This window comes from Ambystoma mexicanum, chromosome 6q (assembly GCF_040938575.1).
Source record: "Ambystoma mexicanum isolate Mex_15411 chromosome 6q, UKY_AmexF1_1, whole genome shotgun sequence".
Lineage (NCBI taxonomy): Eukaryota > Metazoa > Chordata > Amphibia > Caudata > Ambystomatidae > Ambystoma > Ambystoma mexicanum.
In genome coordinates, this window is record NC_090937.1 from 992448038 (window position 1) to 992462025 (window position 13988).

The 13988-nt window shown below is 47.0% G+C and overlaps 1 protein-coding gene across 19 annotated transcripts in view; it reads right to left on the reverse strand.

Annotated features, from left to right (window-relative positions):
* Nucleotides 1-13988, reverse strand: part of SORBS2 (sorbin and SH3 domain containing 2) — a 923152-nt gene that overhangs the window by 173483 nt on the left and 735681 nt on the right. The window lies entirely within an intron of this gene.

Here is a 13988-nt window from a genome sequence, read left to right on the forward strand (position 1 = left end):
TTTTTGTTGTTAATTTGGATCCCTGTGTATGTATGGAACCCCTCTAGTGTCTCCAGGATGTATGCTAGTATGTGTTCTGGGTTGTTTAGGTACAGGAGTCTGTCATCAGCATACATCGACACCAAGTGTGTCACCACATCTATCACTATGCCCCCATCTCCATATTCCTGGAGTAGGTAAGCTGCTACAGGTTTGATGGCTATGATGTATAGCATGGCGGAGAGTGGCCAACCTTGCTGTGTGCCCCTGTGGAGGTGCCATTTGTCGGAGAATGTGTTGTTCGTGTGCACTCTGGCCATGGGATCAGTGTATATGAGTTTGGTCCACTTTAAGAAGGCCGGACCTATCCCCATCTTTGTCATCGTGACATATAGCCATTCCCACCTGACCGAGTCAAAAGCCTTTGTGGCATCCAATGACGCCACTGCGCATTTCTCGGGTCTGCTATTGATGGTATAAATAACATGGTGGAATCAGCGTAGGTTCTCAGTAATGGATCACCCTGGCACGTAGCCCGTCTGGTCCTGGTGGATCAATAGAGGGACTACTCTACGCATCCTTCGTGCCAATAGTGCCGTCAGGATCTTATTGTCTGAGTTTAACATGGACAGGGGCCTGTATGAGCCACACTCTCCTCCATCCTTGCCAGCTTTCAATAGTGGGATGATTATGGCTTCTCTCATGGTGTCTGGGAGGGTTCCCACTTCGTACGCTTCATTGAACACTTGGGCTAGGAGTGGTGCCAGGACGTCCTCGTATGCTTTATAAAACTCCCCTGGAAGCCTGTCAGTTCCTGGGGCTTTACCGGACGGTAGGGATCTGATGGTGACCATCACCTCCTCTGGGGTAATAGGTTCGTCCAGGGCCTCACCCAATTGTGGGTCCAATTTGGGTAGATTGATGATGTCTAAGACATCTTCATTTTCAGTGTCTGTAGGAGATGGAGTGCTGGCGTAAAGATCCTGGTAAAACCCGGTGAACACCGGGTTTATTCCCAACTGTGTGTGTACTAAAGTGCCATCGGCCTGTGGACATGGCAAATGGGAGTCCTGGGGGCTTCCCGTTTTTAGAGCCAAGCTAATAATTTCCCTGGTTTATCCCCAAGGGTATGGGTTCTCTCGATGTGTTTTGTGTAATTGAGTTTCCCCAGTTTTTCCCAATACGTTAAACAAGCTTGTCTAAGCTCAACCTTCTTTTGTATGTGTTCCGGGTCTAAGTTGGCCATCGCTTCCAATTCTGCCAACTCCTTTTCAGTGTGTGCTAGTGAGGTTACGATGGATATCTGGGCTCCCCCTATGGCTGCCAGCATTTCTCCACTCATGACTACTTTGTACGCCTCCCATACTGTGCCTATATGCTGCGCGCTGTTTTCATTTATCTGCCAGAATTTGTGTGTGCTGTTCCTGATCTGTTCACGGAAGGCTGCATCCAACAGTGCCCCGCTTCTAAGCCTCCACGTTCAAGATAGAAATATTGTCATCCTATCAGGGACCACACCACTCGCCCCCCAGACCCATACACTCTCAAAAGATGATAAGGAGTATATCATAGTCGTCTGTGTCAAAGGTTGCGGGGAACCTAGGGAACCACGAGCATGCATGTCCCACCTCTATCCTGCCCAACATGCCATCAACTACCTGGAGGTTACTGGCCTCAAAACTCATCTGAGGCCGGAAAACTGATATTATTGTAACAAATTATCTCTATCAAGATGTTCCTAAAGCTGATTGGCTTCAGCCTTTTCTCAAAAATGTGGAGATGTGTAACAGGTTGAAATTGCCCCAATCTGATTAATCAAGATGTTCCTCTCCAATCAGGGCTGAAGGTAGGCTGGGTGGGAAATTGCCTTGTTGAAAGGAAGCCCGGACAGTAGCCAAACATGCAGGTAAAGCCCCACCTTTTATCTCTTTGAAGGTGCGAGATGGCAACACATCATCAACATTTGAGATGGCATTGTGGGATTGAAAAATTGAAATGTAACCATCCATACTAAGGCCCTAAATATACAGGGCAGGCTATGCAATTAAACATTAAAATACACCACGTGCCTGCAACCTGCAGCTCTCCAGATGTTTTCCACTACAACTCCCATGATCCCTCACCAATGACTCTGCCGAGTGGCTTCGGTGGGTGTTGTAGTCCAAAACATCTGTGGAATCTAAGGCTTCAGACACCTGATGTACACCTTTATCCTGGAATATTGGTGCAGTGATAGCCCAATGTATGAGTAGGACAGGCTGTATAACTGTTCCTGACCCTTCAGAATTGTATTATCCTGTTGAAATCTTTTTCCAGTACGGAAAATGGTGCAGTGCCGCCTTTAGACTTTATCTTTAACCATAGAAAGGGTTATTGCTTTCTACAGGGTGGAAAGGCCTCCACCAGAAGGGTTGGCCATGTGGAGCTAAGCTTTTTGTGGTGGGAGTTTTGTGGTCAACCCCCGGTGGTTACAGCAAGACCTACGTGTGCCCATGCGGGAGAATGCCATATGTGACGGTGGAAAGCCTGAACATTTTTGATTTTTTAAGACTAAATGTTTCTGAAAGGGAGGCCTGCTCATCAGACCTCCACATTCATAATGCACCACGCTCAAAGCATAGTAAACTCATGAACCTTTCCTTGTACTTTCTCTAGACATTCTGCAGAGAGTGCAATACTGTGGCAGTAGGTCAGGTTCAAATGTCAATTGTATATAATCAAATGGTTTCCTGTCCTATACCAATGACATCCTGCAGACTGTAAATACTACTCTGTGGCACATCCATGAAAAACCTTAGTTTAGCACCCTCACAGGAGCTATTAATTATTGTTATTTTTGAAGACCAGGTGATAGTTTAAATTGTGATTTTAACAATACATGTATTTTGCTTTTTCTAATGGACTTACATTTCTATTTCTAATTTCAAAATGGTTTATACTCCACTTAAAATGGAAGTACCCTGATTAATTTGGGTTAGTCAGGCAAGGCTTTTAGTGCAATGTCATTCTTTGGTCCATAGTGGCCATCAAGTGACAACAATTCTGAAATGTGACATAAGTATTCCAAAGATTAAATAGCTTTAGCTGCATGAATGTAAACGTCCTGAACAGAATTAATTATATGATTTACCATAAAAAATAATATTGATTTGGATAATATTTTATAATGACAATTTAAAAAATAAAGAATGAAATACACTGTCACCAAAACAGTGGTAAAGAAATGTGCACAAAACCGTGCAGCCCTGCTTATTGCAATAATGGAGGGCAGCGCCGTAGCTGGTGAAATGAAACACGGCCACAGCTATTTCATATGCGACATACTTTATTCAACAAATTGGACTAATTCCCGAGCCCAACGTCACTTCCCACCTCCTGGCCCAAACATGGCCCCTCCCCTAGCTCAACGACGGTGCTGATGGTGCACGACATCACATCTCCCACCTTTTTAACACACTGGATAATATTGTTACCCCATCTCTTCAATCAGTCTGCTGGGTTGTATGCGAGACCGCTGACGGCATCTCTCCTGTCCTGGTGGTGCTTCCCCTGGATCAAATCCTCATCTGGCTGGTTGCTCTTAATTCTCAGACATCTCGCCATCCCCTAGATATGACTCCTCTGAATCAGAGCCCTTTTTAACACACTGGATAATATTGTTACCCCATCTCTTCAATCAGTCTGCTGGGTTGTATGCGAGACCGCTGACGGCGTCTCTCCTGTCCTGGTGGTGCTTCCCCTGGATCAAATCCTCATCTGGCTGGTTCCTCTTAATTCTCGGACATCTCGCCATCCCCTAGGTATGACTCCTCTGAATCAAAGCCCTGCTGGTCAGTCAGACCGGGTAGGGTACCACAGGCGCATGTCTTCGTTGGGGCATTTGCTGAAGTGCAAGGTGTTTCGGGGTGATTGTCTTGCGAGACACCCCTTTGAGCTGTCAGCATTGTTCCTCTTTTGTCGGTTATTACCAGCCACACGGTGCAAATGTGGGATGCTCCTTGCGAGCCCTGGGATGCTGCTCTACCACCTGATCTCCCACCTCTATGTGGCTCCTCACCTGGCATCCACCCTGTTTTTCATTTTCTCCTTTTCTGCCTGGTCACAAATCCTGGCTTGTTCTAGCAGGGTTGTGGGACGAGTACTCGAGCGCTTTGGTAGGCTGGTGAGGATGGCTCTCCCAAGCATGAGGTCCGCAGGACACACTCCTGTGGTGCTGTGCGGGGAGTGCTGGTACTTCCAGAGTAGTTGGTATAGGGTCTGTTTGAATGGGCTGCTGGTGACGTTGGCCACCTGAAGAGATCGTTTGACATTTGTCATGAAGCATTCTGCATTTCGATTGGCCTGTGGCCATAATGGTCTGATTTTATTGTTTTGAAAACCCATGTACCTTGCAAAATTTGCAAAGTCTTGGCTAGTGAATGGCGGGCCATTGTCAGATTTGAGTAGTTTCGGGATGCCGTAGAGCATTCGATCCAGCACAGGTATGGCACAGGTGGCAGAGGTGGACTCGATTATCTGAGCGTCCAGGAAATGGGAATGTTCATCAGTCAGCACTAACACGTGTGACCCATCCCACAGCGGCCCAAAAAGTGAATGGCCAGTTCCTCCCACACTCGGGTAGCGGGCTCATGTGTAATGGACTGGGGTGGGGCAGTGGTGCTACGACCCAGCATGTGGCGCAGTTCTGGATTGTGTTCTCCACCATGGCGTTCAGTTGGGAAACCAGACCTTCTGTCTTAGCAGCCGTTTTTTGGACACCACTCCCCGGTGCCTTTCATGCCCGAGGTGGACGACTTTCTGTCCTTCATTTTCCCTTGGATAGATAGCCTGCGATGATGTGTAAGGCTGGATCACGTTTTGACTCACTCCTGTGGGTGGACCAGTCCACAGGTAAGGGTTGCATGTGGTATACTACGCAGTTCAGGTATGCATTTGCGATGGATGGTCCGGCACTGGCCGGTCCCGTCAGGTTCCTAGACAGGTTGTCAGTCGGGTTTGATTCTTTCCCTGGTTGGTTAACAATGGTGAATTTGTAATCCTGCAGTCGCAGACCCCACCGTGTGATTCTCTGGGGCAATCTGGCCTTTGGGTTGCCAACAATAGGCAGAGGGCCTGGTGGTCCGTACCAACTGTAAAAGTTTTCCCATTCAGGAAAAGAGGAAAATACTCCCAGGCCCACAAGACGGCCAACCTCTCTTTTTCAGCCTGTGAGCATGCTTGCTCTGTTTGTGTGAGCCTCCAACTTGCGTAAGCCACTATAAAGTGGTGGTGTGGATTGTCTTGGTCCTGCTGAGTCAAGATGGCCCAGAGGCCGACTGGGCTTGCATGCAATGACTACTTCCGAGGTTCGGTCGGCGTGAAAGTATGCCATGTCTTCTGCTTTGGAGATGGCATTTCGGATTTTTTCAAATGATTCCTGGCACTGCTATGTCCATTGAAACACCTGCTTGCATTTGGTGAGTTGTCAGAGGGGTGCACTGATGGTGGCGTAGTCTTGCAGGTACCTGGACCAATAACTGGCAGGTCTAAGAAAAGATCGTAATTCAGCACTTACTGTGGTCTTGTTGCACTGTTAAGCGATGCCACCTTGTTTGGGTCAGGGCGCATTGCTCTTTATGAGAAGATATGTCTGAAGAATTGCAGCGATTTCTTGCGAACCTCGCACTTGCTTTTATTTAGTGTCAAACCTGCTGCCTCGAGAGCAGAACATACTCGGTGGAGTGCAGCATCGTGCTCATCAGTGAATTTTCCAAACACTAGGACGTCGTCCGAATAGTTTAGCCTGTTCGGTATTGCTGAATGACCTTGGGAATTTCATCCTGAAAAACTTTGGCTGTGGACAACATTCCGAAACGGGGTTGTTTGTAACGGAATAGGCCCATATGTGTCATGAATGTGGTGATGTATCCTGATTCCGGGTCAATTTCTAGCTGGTCATACCCCTTTGTAAAATCCAGTTTTGGGAATACTTTTGCGCCGTGGAGCAGGTGAATCATGTCTGTGATTCAAGGCGCCTAATGTCTCTCTCTTTGTATCGCCAAATGCTCTCCTCATGTCTTCACATAATCGGATGGATCCTGGCGCTGCATTTTTGGGGACAGGTATACTATTGGGAATACACAGGGTGTGGGCCCTACAGCAGAGTCAATGACTTGTTGAGCCAGTTTTTTTTTTAATTCATCCTCCACTTGTCTCTGTTAGTTGATCGGGAAGCCCCGATAGTGTTGGGCTATGGGCTTGACATTCAGGTCTATGTGAAGCTGTGTTTTGCACCTCTTGAGCTTGCCTAGTCGTTTGAACAATTTTGCCTTTTCAATATCGTAAAATTTCACCAGAAATCTATGCGCCTTCAACTGCTAGAGGACATGTCTACTGTGGTTTTGAAACTCAGAATACATCTTCTGTTGGTCTCTGTCTGGAGCAGGTGGAGCTGGAGTTGTGGTGTGTGCTGCTTGTGACTTGTGCGAGCATACTGCAGAAATTACTCCTCTGCATGGCAATGGTGTGGTGGATCCATATGGGTAAACGTCTATGGTCCACGGTCTCAGCTGTGGGGGTTGCAGAAGACTGTTTTAAGCCTCTTCACACAGGATGTTAATCGGCGCCCCGTGTCGATGGGAACTCAGCAGGGGTTTCATTGACTTGCATGATCAACGTTGGGCTGTGCTCCTTGGCGACGTCATTATTTAGTGTCCACACGTAGTACTTCTTTCTTTCATCACCTGTAGATGATGCATAGACTGTGCTTGATAGTGACTGCACCTCTATGTATCAACCATGTCGTCTGGAGCACCACTGTTCCTGTCCATTGGATGTTTAGCTTTCTCCACGGGGGTACGACCTGGTGCTCTTGTGGTCCTCCACCCTGTATCTTCTTGTTTCACTGCCAGCCCCTGCTGCACACGGGCTTGTCTGAGTGGCTCTCCATCTCTCGTTTGGGATTCTTCTTCCTTGTGGCGGTAGTGGGGCATTCTTGAAACTGTTCTTTGCCTCCGCAGGCTGCGCACTTTTGTCCTAGAGTCGGACATGCGCCCATGTGGGGCTATTTGTAGCCACACTTCAAGCACGTGGTGTCTCCGCGTCTAGGGGCACCACTGGTGGGTGCAGTGAGTTTGTCTACACTATTCCACTCTGCCTGTTGAGGCTGTATGGTCACTTTGTTCATGTTGTTAATTTGTTGATCAATGGTGAATTCCATGCGGGCCAAGGCAAGTATTTCTTTAAGGGAGTGTTGTTTCTGCAATCATTTCTTTCTAAATGCCTGAGATTCACAGCCTGCGATGACTAGAGAGCGCAGCACTTCATTGTTGGAATACCGGTGGAATTCACAATGCTTGATCTTGATACGCAATCTCATTACAAAATTGTTGAGAGTTTTGCCCTTTTGTTAGGGTGTCATGTGAAAAATGTGCCTCTCATAGTCCACACATCGAGTGGGGTGCAAAATCGTTATACAGCCTTTCATGTAGGTCTTGGAATGATGCCGTTCCAGTGTCAATCAGTTCTCCTGCGATGTCCCTCACTGCCGGGCGCACTGTGAGTGAGAGCATGTTCTTCATCCTTGTGTCGTCCGTGAGACCCATGGCCCGCACATGGAACTTGAAGTCTCAGAGCCATCACATCCATCTTGGTCACAAATTGTTGGTGTTGCACAGGTCAAATTCAGGGGCAGGTGTATGAGTTGTGGCTCACCCGTGGTTTGCTGAAAAGCATCCAAGGGCTTTGCTGACACTGTTGCTGGTAACCCATTGTCTGACATGTTGAAGTTTCTTTGTTGGTAATGTGAAATGCATGGTTGACTTATTTTAATGCAAATTCCTTATTCCTTTTTCTTTGCACCCACACAGGCTGCACAGCCTTGTAAGGACATGTCTTCTGGGGCATCAAACAGCATTTTCCTGGTTCAATTCCCTTTGGTTCCTCGCGTTTTTTATTTTATTTATTTATTTGCATTTATAAAGCGCGCAAGCGGCCCTCGGGCAGGGCATCTTGGCGCTGTTACAGAAAATTTCACTTGAGACCAATACAGTGATGAGACACGTACAATCGAGTATACAGTGTTAAAGAGTGGAATATACAGTGGTAAGAAACAGTCAATTATTCTGTAGCTTCGGTTACAGTTTGAAGCATGTTTACCGTTTCACAGCTTATTTATACATTTTGTTTGGACTAACAGAACAGTACTGTTTTCAGCTTTTTGTGGAAGGTGGTGTAGGATGTTTCATTCCTTAGTGCAGTGGGCAGTGCATTCCAGCTTTTGGGTGCCAGATGCTGAAAGCTGGACCCTCCTGCTTTGGTTCTTTTGAAGGTGGGAACGTAAATCTTGTTGGATAGATGGGACCTAATAGGCCTTTTAGAGGGGTTAAGGGTGATTCTTTCAGACAAGTATGGTGGTGCATCCGTGGAGAGGCACCTGTGAGTAATGGCCAGTGATTCGAAGAGTATTCACTCTTTTACTGGTAGCCAATGGACATCCTTCCTGGATTGTGAGACGTGTTCCCATTTGGGAATGCTCAGAGCAGCCCCGAGAGCATTATTTTGCATGACTTGAAGTTTGTTGAGATTCTTTGTAGAGGTGCCTAGGAATAGGGCATTGCAGTAGTCCAGTTCGGTACCTACTGTGGCTCTGGCGATCGATAAGCAATTTTTTGTAGAGAGGAAAGACTTGACTGCATTGACCACCTTAGCGATGAGTGCGGCAGAGGAGGCTATTGCATTGACCTGGTGGGTCATGGAAAGAGAGGAGTCGAGGTATACTCCTAGAGTTTTTAACGCGGTAGAGACTGTTATGGTGGAGTGTCGATGGTAAAGGTTTTGTATTGTGGAGGGAGCTTGTTGAGAGTTTCAGTCGTGCCTACTAAGAGGATCTCTGTTTTGTCCCCGTTTAGGCAGAGGCCGTTTGCGGCCATCCACGTCTGTATCGCTGAGTAGATTTTGGATAGGGCTGCTGCATCTTGTTCATAAGTACCAGATAGTGGGAGTAGTACCTGAGTATTGTCAGCGTAATTAGTGTATGAAATGTTACGACAGTCCAGATCATTAATGAGTGGGAGGGTGAAAATATAGTAGAGTGTGGGACCCCGCAATGAATGGTGGTGGGGGATGCGCAGGCAGTGTCTGAGGAAGGAGGCCACTCAGGCGATGGCTTCAGGTGAGAAGTGGGCCTCGTTTTTAGGTGCATACCTAAGATGTCATGGTTGACAAGATCGAATGCAGCAGACAGATCTAGGAGGAGGAGAAGTGCCAGTTTGCCTTTCTCCATGATGTCACTGGGTTTAATTTTAAGATCGAGTAAGGCTGACTCCATTCCATGTCCTGGACGGAAGCCTGACTGTCTTTTCCCTAAAATGTGGTTTTCTTCTAGATATTGCTGGATTTGCGTGTAGACGACTTTGTCCAGTATCTTCAGCAAGAAAGGGACGGTGGTAATGGGCCTATAGTTGTTGGCAATTTCTGGGTCTAAGGTGTTCGTTTTTAGAAGAGGGCACCCCATGCTTCTTTTAAGCTGTCTGGGACAGTATTAGAGTTGAGGAGGAATTGATGAAGGATTTGGGCCAAAGGTTTCTGCACAGTCTTTGGGCCTCATTACGACCCAGGCGGTAAGTTACCGCCTGGGCCGTGACTTTACCACCATGGCGTAAACTACGTTTACGCCATGGTGGTTGGCGGACTTACCGCCCCATTCCGACCTTGGCGGGGCGGTAAGTCCCCAATCCCCATTTACCCTTCCCCATTCCCATTTTTGCCCCATAGGGCATAATGGGAGTGGGGAAGGCGTTAATTACGCCACCGTAAATTACGGTGGCGTAATTAACTCCATGGTCCCTTAGCGCCATGGATTTTAACACCTGCTAAAAGCAGGTGTTAAGTCCGCCATGGCGCTAAGGGACCTCGTACTCAGGCGGTAAGGGTCGGCGCTGTTAACGCCGCCGTAAAACCCTTACCGCCTGAGTCGTAATGAGGCCCTTTGACTAGTTTAGCTGGGCAGGCGTCACCTTTGCAGTTAGATGTCCTGATTTTTTTCACTATATCGAGGACTTTGCGTTCAGTGATTTCCCTGAATTTAAAAGTTAGATTTTTGGTGACCACTGGCTCTGTGCTGGTGGAAATGGTTTGCTTAGTGCAGGATGTTAGTTTGATATGCTGTGTCAGATTTTTGTGGTGTTCCTGGATTTTCTTTTGCAGAAGTAAAATTTTGTTAAGTAGGGCGGTTTGTATTGTGTTACACCAGTTTTGATCTTTGACAATCTCTAGGGATTTGGTGGCTAGTGTGGTCAGTTCTCTGACCAGTAATTTATACTGTTGCCGCTGTAATATTAAGGTGAGGTGCAAGTGCAGGGGCACCAACAGCTTGGTCTGCTTAACGAAAGTAATGTTTCCTCTAATGGCCACCATGAGCAAACAGTTGTCTGTTTTTCCTTCTGAGAGGGATGCGTGTTATCATAGTTCCCCAGGTGGTGCCAGCAATATATCCTGCTTTTTCCACCGGTAGCGCTTCACACACGCTGCGCCGGCTGTACCATCAGTCATCTGCTTCCCTGGGGGTTGCTCTCCACTTATTGGGCTTTCACACCCATTGCCGCCAACACTGAGGGGAGAGAGAGGCTGCTGGAGATGCCCCGACACGCTTCTCGTGTCCAACAGCACCCCTCCTGATGTGCTGCCTACCTCTGGGGGCCTGCCCGCACTGAATTAGACAGCGCGCTGGCACCACAGCATGTTCCTTTGTGACGCAGGCCTTACACACACGGACTTCCGGGGCCCACCACGCCACCAGGAGACTCACAGGCCACGTGGGCCAGGAACCACTGGATGGCCTCCTCCACTCGTCCCCAATGTGGCAGCCCTGCTTATCGCAATGGAGCATATCAAGTGAGTGGAAGGGGGTGCATGCACCTCTGCCATGATAAAAATATAACCCAGAAGGATGTTTAGATATCACCATAGGGGAATTGTCCCAAGTTATTGTGTTCATTTTGTTAATTAATGAAGACCTTTTTTCCAATTTAGACGAAATGTGGTGGTAGGGGGAGCAGATGTCCCGGTTTTGCCTGGATAATCCCGGAATTGGGCGCTCCGTCCCCCCGTCCCAACATTTGTTTTAATTTAAAAAACCTGTCCCAGGTTTGAGGAAAAGGGGTGGGGTGCCAGTCCTGGTGTTTGTGGAAAAGGAGGATCAGCAACAGTTATAAAGTAAGTATGCATTATAAAACACAGACTGTAAGCATGGCAGGCTGGGCTTGAACCACCAACCTTACAGGTACTAGGCACACACATTAACTGATTGTGCCCAGAGCCCATGGAGACGAGCTGGTAAACAAATGAACAGCAAGGCTTGCAACATGTATCAAAGTAAAAGCTCTTTTTACTATTAATCAGCCTATATCCAAAGTCAAAAGCGCACAATTTTTAGGAGCAGAAGCAGTGCTGGAAATGCTGTGCGAAGTGGGGGTGGGCAGTGTGAGGGGGGGATACAGGGTTGGAGGATGGGATGTGAGGGGGTAGTCCTTCTTTTATGTTGTTAGACGTCCTGGTTTTTTGTCTTGAAAATCTGTTCACACCATGGCTTTAAGTGGGCCAGGGCTAGCCAGAGCTCAGCCCTGGCAGTCTCCAAATATTGACATTGAGCCAGGGCTCTGTCAGGGCTCTCTCGAGATGACCTCTCTTACCAAATGTCTTTAAAATTGTGAGTGGCAATACTGTCTTTGCTGGTAGATGTCACCTTCAGTAATGTTTAAAATCACAACATCAGTTAAAGAATTTTGAAATTAAGTACTTGTTAAACAGGAAAGGGAAATTGTAAGAGAACACAATGTTTGATTTTTGATACACATTGTATTAAAGTATTCTCATTAGAATGCCTTTAATTAATATATATGAATAATGGATTTCTTTCAGAACTGCGTGATTGCAATTCTTCCCTGCATTCCAAGACTGGATGCCTCTTTGTTGGGGCAAACACGTGTGTACACACTCAGCGCCATTGTATTTGGTGTTTTTGCGTCTCTTCATTATGGCCGCCCTCATCCTCGGCACCAAAGTGCCTCTGAGGGCTGCACAGGTTTCCCTGGTGCTCTGTTGTAAACGAAGCCCATGATTGGTTGCCCTGTTATTCTTCAAGCCAAATAAAAGCCGGAAGGCGAGGAAAGCCGGTCGCCCATCAAAGGCCAACACAAAAGGACCCTGTTTGAGCCCGTCAGAGCGTGAAGGGGCACCTCTCCTTATAAACGTTTTCCGAACGTTTAAAATTTATGGTTTCATGGAACTCCTACTCGGTAATCTGCAATGAGGCACAATGCTCTGTCCTACTTGCCTGAGCACTATCCCTGTTTCTATTACTGTTGCATGCCTTTTCCCCTCTGCCCATCAATAGCATCCGATCAACCACTCCCAATAACACGTTATCCATGCCTTAGTGTATGTACCCTGTCAAAAAATCGCATTTAGGGGTTACTACATCTGTGCAATCATTTTAGTTTTTTGTGCTTTGGATGCCTTGTCTGGAAACATTGAAACTAGGTGTTCTTACATCTGTGCAACCATTTTCGTTTTTGTGCTTAGAGTGCCTTGTCTGGAAAAATCGAATGTCTGTGTTCTTACATCTGTGCAACCGTTCTCATTTGTGTGCTCCGGGTGCCTTTAGAGTGCCATTCATGTGGGTCAGACCATCCTCCTATGCTCACTACTTATTTTCACCTATGGAGTCCTTACTGTGTGGCAGCCTCCTTGCTGCTACCCCTCTCTCCATGAGGTGAGGCTTTGCCAGTCTGTGCAATCGTACCTATTTGACTCATATGATGTCTGATGTAGCCCCCTGTAGCATGAGGTGAGGCTTTGCCAGTCTGAGCAATCGTACCTGTTTGACTCATATGCTGTCTGATGTAGCCCCCTGTAACATGAGGTGATGCTTTGCCAGTCTGTTCAATCATACCTAGTTGACTCATATGCTGTCTGATGTAGCCCCCTGTAACATGAGGTGAGGCTTTGCCAGTCTGTGCAATTGTACCTATTTGACTCATATGCTGTCTGATGTAGCCCCCTGTAACATGAGGCGAGGCTTTGCCAGTCTGTGCAATCGTACCTATTTGACTCATATGCTGTCTGATGCAGCCCCCTGTAACATGAGGCAAGGCTTTTCCAGTCTGTGTATTTGTACCTATTTGACTCATATGCTAGCCCCCTGTAAAATGAGGCGAGGCTTTGCCAGTCTGTGTAATCGTACCTATTTGACTTACATGCTGCCTGGTGTAGCCCCCGGTAACATGAGGCGAGGCTTTGCCAGTCTGTGTATTCGTACCTATTTGACTCATATGCTAGCCCCCTGTAAAATGAGGCGAGGCTTTGCCAGTCTGTGTAATCGTACCTATTTGACTTACATGCTGCCTGGTGTAGCCCCCGGTAACATGAGGCGAGGCTTTGCCAGTCTGTGTAATCGTACCTATTTGACTTACATGCTGCCTGGTGTAGCCCCCGGTAACATGAGCCGAGGCTTTGCCAGTCTGTGTATTCGTACCTATTTGACTCATATGCTAGCCCCCTGTAAAATGAGGCCAGGCTTTGCCAGTCTGTGTAATCGTACCTATTTGACTTACATGCTGTCTGATGCAGCCCCCTGTAACATGAGGCGAGGCTTTTCCAGTCTGTGTATTCGTACCTATTTGACTCATATGCTGCCTGATGTAGCCCCCTGCAACATGAGGTGAGGCTGTGTACACACACCATGTTTGTCTGTATCCTTATGATTACTCTTGCTCTTCACCAATGTACCATGCACTTCTGTAACTAGCGCCTAGATGCCTTAGGCCGTTGTGCGCTGAAATAAATGCAAAAATAGATGCATAAATAAATAAGCACTGTGGGATTGTATGGTCTACTGACCCTTTTTGATTCAATTTGCTGTTTCAAATTTGAATATACTTATTTTGATCAACACTTTAACACACATTACCATATTTAAATACATCTTCTAAACCAGCATCTTTGCACTTTCATTGCACTTATGTAAACTT